Raw genomic sequence first — 12,228 nt, 5'->3', positions numbered from 1 at the left:
GATTTCTTTATTTATTTGAAGTGCAGAGTTTCAGAAAGAGAGAGAGAGACAGACAGAGAAAGAGAGAGGAGGGGAGAGAGAGAGAGAGAGAGAGAGAGCGAGAGAGAGCTCTTCCATCAACTGGTTCACTCACCAAATGTCCCCAAAGTCCACAGCTGGTCCTATCAGAAGCAGGAGCAAGGAGCCTCTTCCAGTTATCCCATGTGAATTCAGGGGCCCACCCACTTGGGCCATCCTCCACTGTGTTCCCAGGTCATTAGTAGGGAGCTGGTTCTCAAGTGGAGCATCCAGGTCCCAAACCAGTGCCCATATGGGAAGCCAGCACTGTAGGCACTGGCTTTACATGCTATGCAACAACGCCAAACCCCAACTCCACCTTTCAATCAATATACTTCTCTGGGATTCTTCATTCTGAGATTGTGGTGAGCTTTTGCCAAAGTGGTGTTCTTCATTATTGCACTAGATTTAATGAACTTAGCTTTGCTGAGTTCAAGGTTTTCTTGATTGGTTGGTTGTTAGTGGGGAATAGCTGACAATCAACCAGCATAGTACTAACTTAGTTGAAACTAAGTACAAACTCGAACACATAGATTTTGAAGTGCTTGTAAAATATCCCGCTAGCCATTCTCAAACATTTGGAAAAAACAATCCTTCTGGGGCCGGTGCCTTGGCTCACTTGGTTAATCCTCCGCCTTGCTGTGCTGGCATCCCATATGGGTGCTGGTTCTAGTCCTGGTTGCTCCTCTTCCAGTCCAGCTCTCTGCTGTGGCCTGGGAAGGTAGTGGAGGATGGTCCAAGTGCTTGGGCACCTGCAACTGCATGGGAGACCAGGAAGAAGCACTTGGCTCCTGCCTTCAGATCCGTGCAGTGCCGGCCATAGTGGCCATTTGTGGGGTGAACCAACAGAAGGAAGACCTTTCTCTCTGTCTCTCTCTCTCTCACTGTCTATAACTCTACTTGTCAAATAAATTAAAACAAAACAGTCCTTCAGAAAAATAAGTTACCTTCAGCAAACATTTTCATAATAGTTCACTGCTATTTTTCCAATGCATAGGGTCCTAACCCACAAGAGGATGATAATAGGCTATGGAGCCTATAGGAGGTGACTAGATCATGAGGCACCTTGCTCTTTTCCACCCTGATGACAGAGGAAAAGGCTCCACCTATGAACCATGAATGGAGCCCTGACCAGACACCCAGTATGCTGTCTTCTTGATTTTAGGTTCACAGACACCAGAAATGTGGGAAGTATGTTTTTATTGTTTATGACCTTGCCAGTCTATGGTGCTTTCTTATGGCAACCCAGAGAGACTAAGATATATGCTAGCAACCTATTATCTTTGAGGTATTACTATTAGTTTTTTATATGCATTAACACTCAGAACAACACTTTGAAGCAGCCATTGTTATAACTATTTTATAACTCAGAAAGTTGAAGTACATAGAAGCTAAATAATTTGCCAAGCTTACAAATCTAGTAGACAGGGCGTTTTTTTTTTTTTTAATTATGATCACTCATTTTGAATGATTTTTATCTCTTTTACTTCTAAACAATCTGCTCCTCACACATGCATACCATCTAATTTGACTACTGGAAATCAAAATATTCTAATTAGTGTATTTTATATTTTATGTGAGTACATCCAGAGACATTTTAAAATGCTTTTAATGATGGATATCTACCAACTATTAACCTGCTTTTCATTTTAAATCTAAAGTTCCACAACATATGTTGGAATGATGAATATGCTCATGTTCATTTGCATTAGAACAATTTTTAAAGCTGCATTTGACCATCCTTTTTGAAAATGAATGTGTGGGGGCCAGCACTGTGGCACAGCAGGTTAAAGCCCCTGCATGCAGTGCCAGCATCCAGTAGGGGTACCAGTTCAATTCTGGGCTAACCCACTTCTGATCCAGCTTCCTGCGAATGCACCTGGAAAAGCAATAGAAGATGGCCCAAGTGCTTGGATCCCTGCACCCACATGGAGGAACCAGAACAAACTCCTGGCTCCTGGCTTCAGATCAGCTCAGCTATGGCCGTTGCAGTCATCTGGGGAGTGAACTAGCAGATGGAAGACCTCTTTCTATCTCTCCTTGGCTCTACCTCTCTCTGTAACTTTGTCTTTCAAATATGTAAAATAAATCTTTAAAAAAATTAAAAATGTATGCATGCATTTATATATGTATGTATGCATTATTGAGAGACAGAGAACAGGAAAAGCATACAGAGAGAGCTCCCCACTCCAAATGCCTGCAAGGATTTTTCATTTGATTATTGTTTATAGCACTTGCCTATTTCCCTGTGAACTATGGTATTTTTACTTTTTATTTGTTGAACTCTTCATTTAGTAGAGCATTAAGCCTTTGACTACAATGTAAATTAAAAATGTTATCTCAAAAAATAATAAATAAAATATTAAGTAGAAAAAGTATTGGGCCAGGGCCACAGTTGGGAACTGGGAACACAAGCCTGGTCTGCCATGTGGGTAGCAGGAGTTCAGTTACTTGAGCCACAACCAGCTGCTTCCCAGAGTCTGCATTGGAAGGAACCTGGAGGCAGGCACTGAACCCAGGCACTTGGGTATGGGAGGTGGGCATATTAATAGTAGAAACATGCCATTTTTAGTTCCAATTTCCATAAAGGAAAATAAAAGGTAAACGTACTTCTAACACTACACAGTCTACTCCCAGTAGGGGTAAGGTGGAGACTTTTCATCTTTTCACATCTAAACACATTCAGTTAAGAAGCAAAATAGGCATATATTTGTTCATAATTTAGGGCCAGTGATTCTTACCAGTGGCCTTATTCTACAAGAGTTTAGAAAAGACACATTAAGTAGTAAGATGTTAAACTGCAGTCTGAGCATTAAGTGATCCATTTATTGAATGCCATCTGCAGGACTTGCAGTCTTGACTTCTGGCTGCTTTCTGACTTGGTTTCCATGCCCATGAGCTTCCAGTGCCAGCTTTGCTTATCTGGTGGAAGTACTGTTCAACACAGACAGCTGGGTTTGACCCACTAGTGGGTCTTGCTACTCAAAAAATGTCAATTGTGAATCTAGCAACAGTGTTATCTGGAAAGTTGGTGGAAATGCAGAACTTTGGGCCCAACTGAGACTTAGCAAATCAGAGACAGGATCTGATCACATTAAAACTGAGAAGCAAGCCCATAGGCATCTATGCATCAAAGTACCTGCCTTCCTTGAAGTGTTTGAGTTATTATATATTTATCCTGCCCATCGATGGATAAGAATGATCTCATGCAGTCACATCAATTTATAGAAAATGTATTTGAGAGAATAATTGAAAATGAGTTATGCTCTATGTTAAAGCACAATTTTTACTGGATATTTTATATAAAGTTTTGTTGCCCAATGTTGTCCCCAAGTTCTTGCATTTTATTAACCCACTGACCATAATCTTCCTTCAAAAGTTCATCTATTCAATTCATTATGAAAACATTCTTTTGTATCCCTATTAAGTTTGGCATTTGAATTTAAAATGTCAATAAATTCAGAGACAAGAGCCTGTGAGCAATCGGAACATGCCCTTCATTTTATTTAAAGCTAAGGGGAATATTGTCATTCGGAGATTCTGTTAACATTTTGTAGAACAACAAATGAGACCCTTTCAGGGCAATCATGCACTGAAAAAGAATTTGAGCACTGACAGTTTTATCTTCTGGCAAATAATGCATCATGATCATATAATACTCATAAAAATCAGTAGTGCAAACACTTTGTAGTTATGAGAAAACTAAATGGCAAATATTAAACACAGAAGAACTACATTTTTGAAAAGCAAATACATGATTATTATCAATATATAATGATAATGAAAGGACACACTGATTCAATTGTCTTTTTGCCAGATAATAATAATAATAATCTTCACTAAATAATAGTAATAATAATCTTCACTAAAATCCATGCCGCTGTGTCTAAATGAAAATTAGTTTACCTGCATTCTCTTTTACCTAGAATAGAAATTTGTCAATCAATTACCTGCTTGGATCAATACTGCTCTAAATTATCAATCTAACCTGTTTGCCTGCTTTGGGTTATTATCTAATTTCTTTCATGATTTAAAAAAAATTAAGACAACAACACTTCAAACCAATGTATTTTCATCAATCTTCCTGAAACACTTCCCATACTAAATGTTTGAATAGACATGTATTCAAACTGCCTCTTTCCCTGCTTCTGATACCACCAAAGACCTTTGTGCTGCAATCACTTATAATTATATATAACTATGATGCTTATTACTATTTAGTACTAACATCGTTTTGATGGAAGAGCATAAGGTATTTTATCACCACTAAGTAAACCTCTATTCAGAGACTCCCTACTGAGATCAAGGAAGAACTGAGGAATTGCATCTACCAGCAATTGAAGGGTTGAATTTAGGAAGATAAATTATGAACCTTTTGATAGAGTTAACACCTATTCCCTCTATTATCTGATTATTGATGCTCAAATGTACAGGCAGCCAGTGCTACACGATCTTTTATCCTAGGATAACAAGCTCTTATGTTTAAGAAGCTTGAGTTGGTGCTAGTGTTATGGCTTAGCAGGTAAAATTGTTGCCTGCAGTGACAGTATTCCATATGGGCACCAGTTTGAGTCCCTGCTGCTCCACTTTTGATCCAGCTCCCTGCTAATGTGCCTGGGAGAGCAGTGGAAGATGGCCCAAGTCCGTAGGCCCCTGTCACCCACGTGGGAGACCCAGAAGAAGCTCCTGGTCCTGGTTTGGCTTTGGACCGGCCCAGCTCTGGCTGTTGGGAATGAACCAGCAGATGGGAAATCTCTCACTCTCTCTGTAACTCTGTCCTTCAAATCTATCTATCTATCTATCTATCTATCTATCTATCTATCTATCTATCTTTATAAAGAGAGAGCTAGAGAGAAGCAGCAGCAGCTTAGGTTGCTCTAAGACACAGGCCTCAACTCATGGGACTTTGTCTCTGGTCATGTTACATTGCTTGATCCTCCATGCCACATTTGACTCCAAGTATTTTGAATATGATTTTATCCAAAAGGGAATTATAGGTTCCATATGTGAGATTAAGTAACGCAGGCTTTTTCAAAGTGTTAATCTTGATTATGCTAGCATGAAGACAATAAATTAAATAATTGCAAAATACAAGCCACCCCAACAGCACCACCAAGAAAAAAATCACTTTTAACATATCTTTGCATGTATACACATTAGTATATCTACATTTTCTTAACATAAATTAAAACAATCTGTTTGGCTTTGCATCTAATTTTCCCTCCTTAAATGTATTAATCATGGCCGGCGCCACGGCTCACTTGACTAATCCTCCACCTGCGGCACCGGTACCCCGGGTTCTAGTCCCAGTTTGGGCACTGGGTTCTGTCCCGGTTGCTCCTCTTCCAGTCCAGCTCTCTGCTGTGGCCCCAGGAAGGCAGTGGAGGATGGCCCAAGTCCTTGGGCCCTGTACCCACATGGGAGACCAGGAGGAAGTACCTGGCTCCTGGCTTCGGATCAGTGCAGCGCGCCGGCCGTGGCAGCCATTTGGGGGGTGAACCAACAGAAGGAAGACCTTTCTCTCTGTCTCTCTCTCTCTCACTGTCTAATTCTGTCTGTCAAAAAAATGTATTAATCATGTAATTCATAATTAACTTTTTCCCCCTAATTCTGCTTCTTTCACCTAGCTTAGGACCAATCACATACCAGCTTCCTTTCAAATAATTTGTTTAAAACAATAATGCCCCCCAGATATCAGATCTGGAATCTGCAAATATTACTTTACTTGGACAAAAGGCCTTTGCCAGCAAAGTGAGGTAAGGACTCTGAGGTTGGAAATTGAGCCAGGATAACCCAGGTGGGCCTTAATAAATGCAGTGCCATGTATTCCCAGGAGGAAAGGTTGAGGGAGTTGGACGCAGAGAGGGCACTGTGTCGACGGAGATGGAGACAGTTATGATGTGGCCAAGGAAGGCTGATAGCCACCAGGAGCTGGGAGAAACAAGGAACAGCATCTTCAGAGCCTTCAAAGGGAAAGTGGACCAGAGGATGCCTTGATTTCTGTGTTTGTAGACTGATTTTAGACTGTGGCTTCAATGATTATAAGAGAAAACATTTGCATTGTACCAAGCCACCAAGTTTCTACAGATTTGCTACAAAAGCCACAGGGTATTCACCATATTCTCAATTTTTTTTTCCTATCTTTTTCCATCCTTTGTTCATTAAAAATCCAGTACTAAGTAACACAACCACTTGAATCCTGCACACATGCCACTAAGTAGCTGAGTTCTACCAGAGAAAGTTTGCAAAGAACTCAGTGCTGAGACTAAGTTACACTGCCCAACCAGACAGGCGCTTCACAAGCATTTTCTCCCTATCTAGATTTGTCTTTCCATTCTAAAAGTTTCCTGCACATAGGAGAAGTTATTAAATGGCAAGTCCTAACTTCTATAAGGTTTTTCTTGCACAGATTGTGTTTTTGGGTATTGTACCCAAAAACTCAACACTGAATTTAAGATGCCCTACATTTTCTCCTGTGTTACAAATCTAATGGCTATAGTTATTTATTAGATACAGAAAGCTTATCTCACCATTCTTTGAGATATTCTAAATAATGATGTTATTTGTGAATATAGTTTTATTTCTTCCTTTCCAATTGATATATCATTTCTTTCTTTATTGAATTGACTAGACAACCAATATGATGATGAAAAGGAATGGTGAACAGGAGTATCCTTGTCTTGCTGCTAATCTTAGGTGTGTAGTGTCTACTGTCTCACCATTTAGTATAGCGTTAACTTATGGAGTTTTAAAATGATGAGCCTGGACACAGGAGCCTTCATCAGAAGAGTACCACAGGATAGCTCTAGCCAGCACCTGTTACTATTTAGTGTAGGGTTGAACTAATAACAGAACAACCAGGAATGTACAACTGGATTAATCATTGTAAAAGAATACCAAACAGGCACAAGCAAGGGAGGTAAGCATCATGTAACATATTTATAGTGAGAAGCAAAAGTTCATGTTGCTCCTGGCTCATTTTCTATACCCTTGAAGTATGATATGGGGTTTTCCTTAAAGCAATACCAAAAATAACCCAATAATCTGCTTACTGCATCTGTATTGCATTTAGGAAGGTATGCCTTCACAAGGCCTGCTTAGGCAAAAGCAGGACTACAGCCATGTTCAATATTCAGGAGACCATGGCCTCACTGTAAACACTTAAGCAGTATCCACTATATAAGATTCTGGGATTATATCATTTGTTCTGATCTAGTTGAGTAAGTTCTCTTCTATTCCCAGCTTGCAAAAAGTTGTTATCATAATTGGGTAATGGCTCTGACCTCAGAATCAGCCCTTAAGGCATTCAGATATGGCTGAAAAGCCCATGAGAGCAATTCAGGCATGGAAAGTCAAGACACTGTGGCAAAAAATATCTTACATGAAGGATCTCTGTGAATGAGACCCCAGTGGAAAGAAGGGGCCGTCAAAGAAGGATGTAATTTTCTCTGAAGGGAGAAGAGAACTTCCACTTTGCTTATGGCTTTGTCTAAATACTGACAGAGTTTATAGTCACAAAAGGCCTCCATAGCCTTAGCAGTTCAGGGCAAGAGCTCGGGTGATTACTGACATCATAAATAAGAGTGTTAATTGTTAAATTAACAACAGAAGTCACTGTGCACTTACTCCCCATGTAGGATCTCTGTCCTTAATGAGTTGTACTATGAGAATTAACTGCAAAACTTGTTCTTAAACAGTACTTTTTACATTATGTGCATGTGTGCAAACTGTTGAAACCTTTACTTAGTATAGAGTTGGTATTCTGTATTTAAGTTAATTAAAAATGAATCTTAATGAAGAATGAGATGGGAGAGGGGGTAGGATATAGGACAGGAGCAGGGTGGAAAGGCGGGTATGGAGGGGGTGGAAATCTTTAAGTTGTACTTAGAAAAATTGTATTCAATAGATAAAAACTTTAAAATAAAAAAACTGGATGTGGGAATGTGTCAAATTAATTTTCTACTGTTGCAAAGTAGAGCTGCATTTTAGAAATGGGTGATCTTGTTTGTATAAAATTTTTCCTAAGTTTAAAAAAAATATAACGATAAATCATTCTGTTTCTTATTAGAATGCTTTATGAGATTACCCATGAAAATATAAAATATAATAAAAACTAAGGTTGTAAGTATACATTTTACATACTAGATTCAACCAGTTATAATTATGCAATTTTTATTAAAAAACATGGGCCATCGCTTCTCGGCCTTTGGCTAAGATCAAGTGTAAAAAACATGGGCCAATTTTTAATCTCCTCTCCGGAGTCAGACATATATACTTGACATTTTACCAATGAGAGGAATGTTTTCCATGTTTGCTACTGTAGTATGATGCACCTATCTTTGGAATTTTTGGATGATTGAGGAGTCTAATTAATCTGCTTAGGATAAACCCTATGCAGAAAATATTTCAAGAAAATGCTTAGTAATTCAAACATAACAAAATTCACCTATTTTAATTTACTATTCAAAGAATTAAAATATGCATTACTAAATAACCGTCATATCATGATATACAACATTTCCATCATCCATAAGTCCACTCTGACACTTTGTGGCAAATCTCTTCTCAGCCACTGGCAACCGTTTGCTGATCATTTCTCTAATATTTAATGTAAATGCATAATACAGTACAAAGACTTTTGTGTCACATTTTCTTTATTCAATATAATGTTTTTGAGGTTCATCCATGTTATATAACAAGAAATAGTACATTTTTCCATAAAGTAACTTTAATGTTATGAAAGTGTCAGTTTTACTTAAAACTGGCCACTTTGTTGATTGGGAACACAGTTACTCAATTTGGAGCATATCAGAGATGTAACTGATCAAGGGCTGTGTTAACAACTGTGCCAAACATTAGCACTCTGCCTAAATCTTTGTGAGAGGATTTGATTATTATTAGTGACTTTGGCAATGAAAGATTGAGGTAGGGCTAGCATAATGGTGAAGAGAAGATCTAGACACTTGGGTCTTACGGGGCACAGAGTCTCATGTGCCAACCTGAGAAGTTAAAGTGTTCAAGGAATAGAGGGCAATGATAAGGCTTAAGTATATGATTACAAGAAGATAAGTCATTTATTCTTTATTATATAATGTAATATTACTAACTTTATAGCTAGTATTTTAAGGAAATAGAGGAGAAAATTATATTTAAGTGGTGACAAAGACCGTAAAGGACATCCCAATCCAAACCAGAGTTACAAGATGTATGTGAGGGAAAAAAGTCCCTCACAATTGGGCTATCAGGGTCATGAACTTCTCGCAAGGAGTTCCAGTTTCCTAGAGAGCTAGAAAGGAAGGGCTTATAAGAGAAGACATTAGTCATCTGGAGATTGTGCCATCAAGAGCTCCTACAAGCAATGAGGAGGATGTGAGGAATTGTAAGAAAGATGGACAATGAAGGATATTGAATGGCATGTGAGAGGAGTAGGGATGAGCTGGTGCATCTGGGCTCTTTTGTGGCTAAGAGGAGCTGAGTAATCACCATGATGAGCCCAGTCATTGTGGCACCACGGCAGAAAATGGTGGTGAGGAGTGAAAGTTTTTCAGAGAAGGACAATGATCTCCCCTGAAAAGACCAGAACACTGGTGCTCTCTGCTCATTCCTGTCAAGAGTCATTGGATGCCAAGGACTGGAAGATCCACCTAGCAGGAATCTTTTAGTATCTCTTTAGATCTGTCAAAGACTTTCTGTTCTAGTCAGAATACACTAGTTTGGTGTAAAAAAATCAGAGTTAGCTAATATATATATATATATAGATAGATGATTAACAGATAGATGATAGAGGATGGATAGATAAAACTGTTTCTTGTCTCCTTTACCTAGCCAATTGAGGCATTGATGGGAAGTAATAGCTCTGCTAGGTGTCCATCAGATAAATTTTAAAGAACCTGTTTTAATGGAAAGATATGCTGAGAAAGATCTCAGATCAATATCAACAAATTAATTACTCCTGAAGTCATGACCTACTTCAGATTTGGAGAAATGTAGTTAAACCTAGCCTCAAAATAAAATTAAAGACCTGATACATACAAAGTAACACCATTGAATTAAAAGGTATTTCATATGGAAAATTCGTTATTTATAATAATTTTAATGTTTCATTTAAAATCACAAGAACATTTAATTATTGTTTTAGCATTAGTAACAGAGCTTCTTGATGTCTACTAGGACTTGAAAACAAATTCCCCATAATTTGTTTAAAAAAAACAGTGTGGTTCTCAAATAATAAGTCACTCCTACTCTTGGCTATTTTCAGTAGGGTTTATTGAACTTCCCAAATTTAATTCTAAAACTCTTCATGGTTCTTGGATGTCTGCTTTCACACACACACACACACACACACACAAAAAAAAAAAAAAAAAAAAAAAGCTAAACAAGATAGAAAATGATAGAAGATCCAGACTAAGCTCAAACTATTTCTGAGACCCATTAGGGGATTTCTGGCAAAAGATATTTCATGGAGTTTTATTTTGATTTATTTTCCTTTGTTTTCTTTTTCTTCCTCCTTTCCACCCAACTTTACCCTATTGGAGACTTCAGAGAAATAAATTCTGAGCACTTGCAGGTGTCTATGGAAGGTCTTAGCTGCTGGCCTCATATATCATTAAATGCTACGGAAGAAAAAATGGCCCACACCATTCTTCTGCAAGCAATTGGTGTTCTATGGCTGTAATGCAGAGATCTCTTTCCATAACAATCCATATGTCTAATGTTACTAGATGAGCCACAGTACAAGATAAAGACACTTTTAAATTTTGTTACATCACAAAACACAAGACTCTAAAGATTTAGTTAGCTTGAATGGAAGAATCAATATCCCATACCTTAGTGTCTGGCTAAAAAGGAAAAGGGATATTTTCTAACTGACTGATTGTATGAGGCCAATTTTTGATTTGCGGACAGTAAACCCATACGTCTTCCTGTGAATAGGGAGAAATAGCATACTTTGAAACTTTTATATCCACCCAGCTGAGCTATATTTGGAAAAATACCTTGAATGAGGAAATGGAGTCAATCAGTCACCAGCTCCCTCCTTCTTCTAAGGGCAGTCTAAACGTGGGAATTATTGTGAAGCACTATGCTTACTTGTTCTCATTTTTCTACCCACAAAGGAACTGTGAAATTTTATATCCTGGAATATAAGTACAACATATTGTGTAAGAACCCAAATTCTCTATCCAGATTCCCTGGTTTGGAATCCTGATTTCATCTTTCACTAAAAGGCAGACCTAGGATCAGACCACTTACATTCTCTGTTCCTTGGTTTCCTTCTTTGTAATCATTGTAGAATATGACTGCAATTTTGTGGAGTTCTTGCAAGGATATGAAAAGATAATAGCTGTGCTCATGTTAATCTCTGGATGTAGGTAATAAAAATATTATTCCAAAAATATATTTTGTTCTATGAATACAGAGCAAGTAGTATTAGATAAATATACAAAACTTCTAATCTTGCATAATAGAGAGTTGCAAATTTAGCTTATACTGTAAGACAAATGTCTGAAAACAATGGAGCTACTCCCATCTCTAACTAGTCCTATTTCCATCTGAGCTGACTCATGGTTGGGATTAGAAGCACCAAAATAGCTTGAAACTAGATTTATAAGAGTATTTGAATGTAAACTCTAATAAAGTGACAATTTCTATAGAAAAGATAATTAGTCCTCCAGCTTTCCCCTCTCTCTTTCCAAAGTGCAATTCAGTGTCCATGGTACTGAGTTTGGAAGAAGGCCCAGTTGACTGGCTCTTGTGTGCATCTTGCTGGCATCTGCTCATCTCCCGAGCCACATCTCTGCCTTCCTAGTCACAAGAGGTAAAGGCTTAGATACTGTAACTCAGAACCTGATCATGTTTGGGACAGAATGTACCACATAGGCACTGACCACATCCTCCATCCTCTACTGATTCTGCACCCTGACTCTCAACTTCTGCCTCTGCTCGGGGCTACCTTTGTCCACTAGTCCCCACAATCTAAACTTAAGAACACTTCATCAAAGCTAGATGGCAGCTCTCCTTTCTCCTGGCCACATAGCATTGCTCTATGGCGCTTCCATCAATGGGTGAAGTATTGCACCTGTCTAAGGCTTGTCTCCCCTTCCTCTAAGCTTGTGACTGTGTAGGGTCAGAGGACACTGACAGACAACCCTCTGGTGCCCTGTTTTTCCTCCA

This window comes from Oryctolagus cuniculus, chromosome 14 (assembly GCF_051225735.1).
Source record: "Oryctolagus cuniculus isolate XC-2025 breed Fujian yellow rabbit chromosome 14, ASM5122573v1, whole genome shotgun sequence".
NCBI lineage: Eukaryota > Metazoa > Chordata > Mammalia > Lagomorpha > Leporidae > Oryctolagus > Oryctolagus cuniculus.
The sequence above is the reverse complement of the archived record's forward strand: the minus strand, read 5'-3'. Positions refer to the sequence as shown.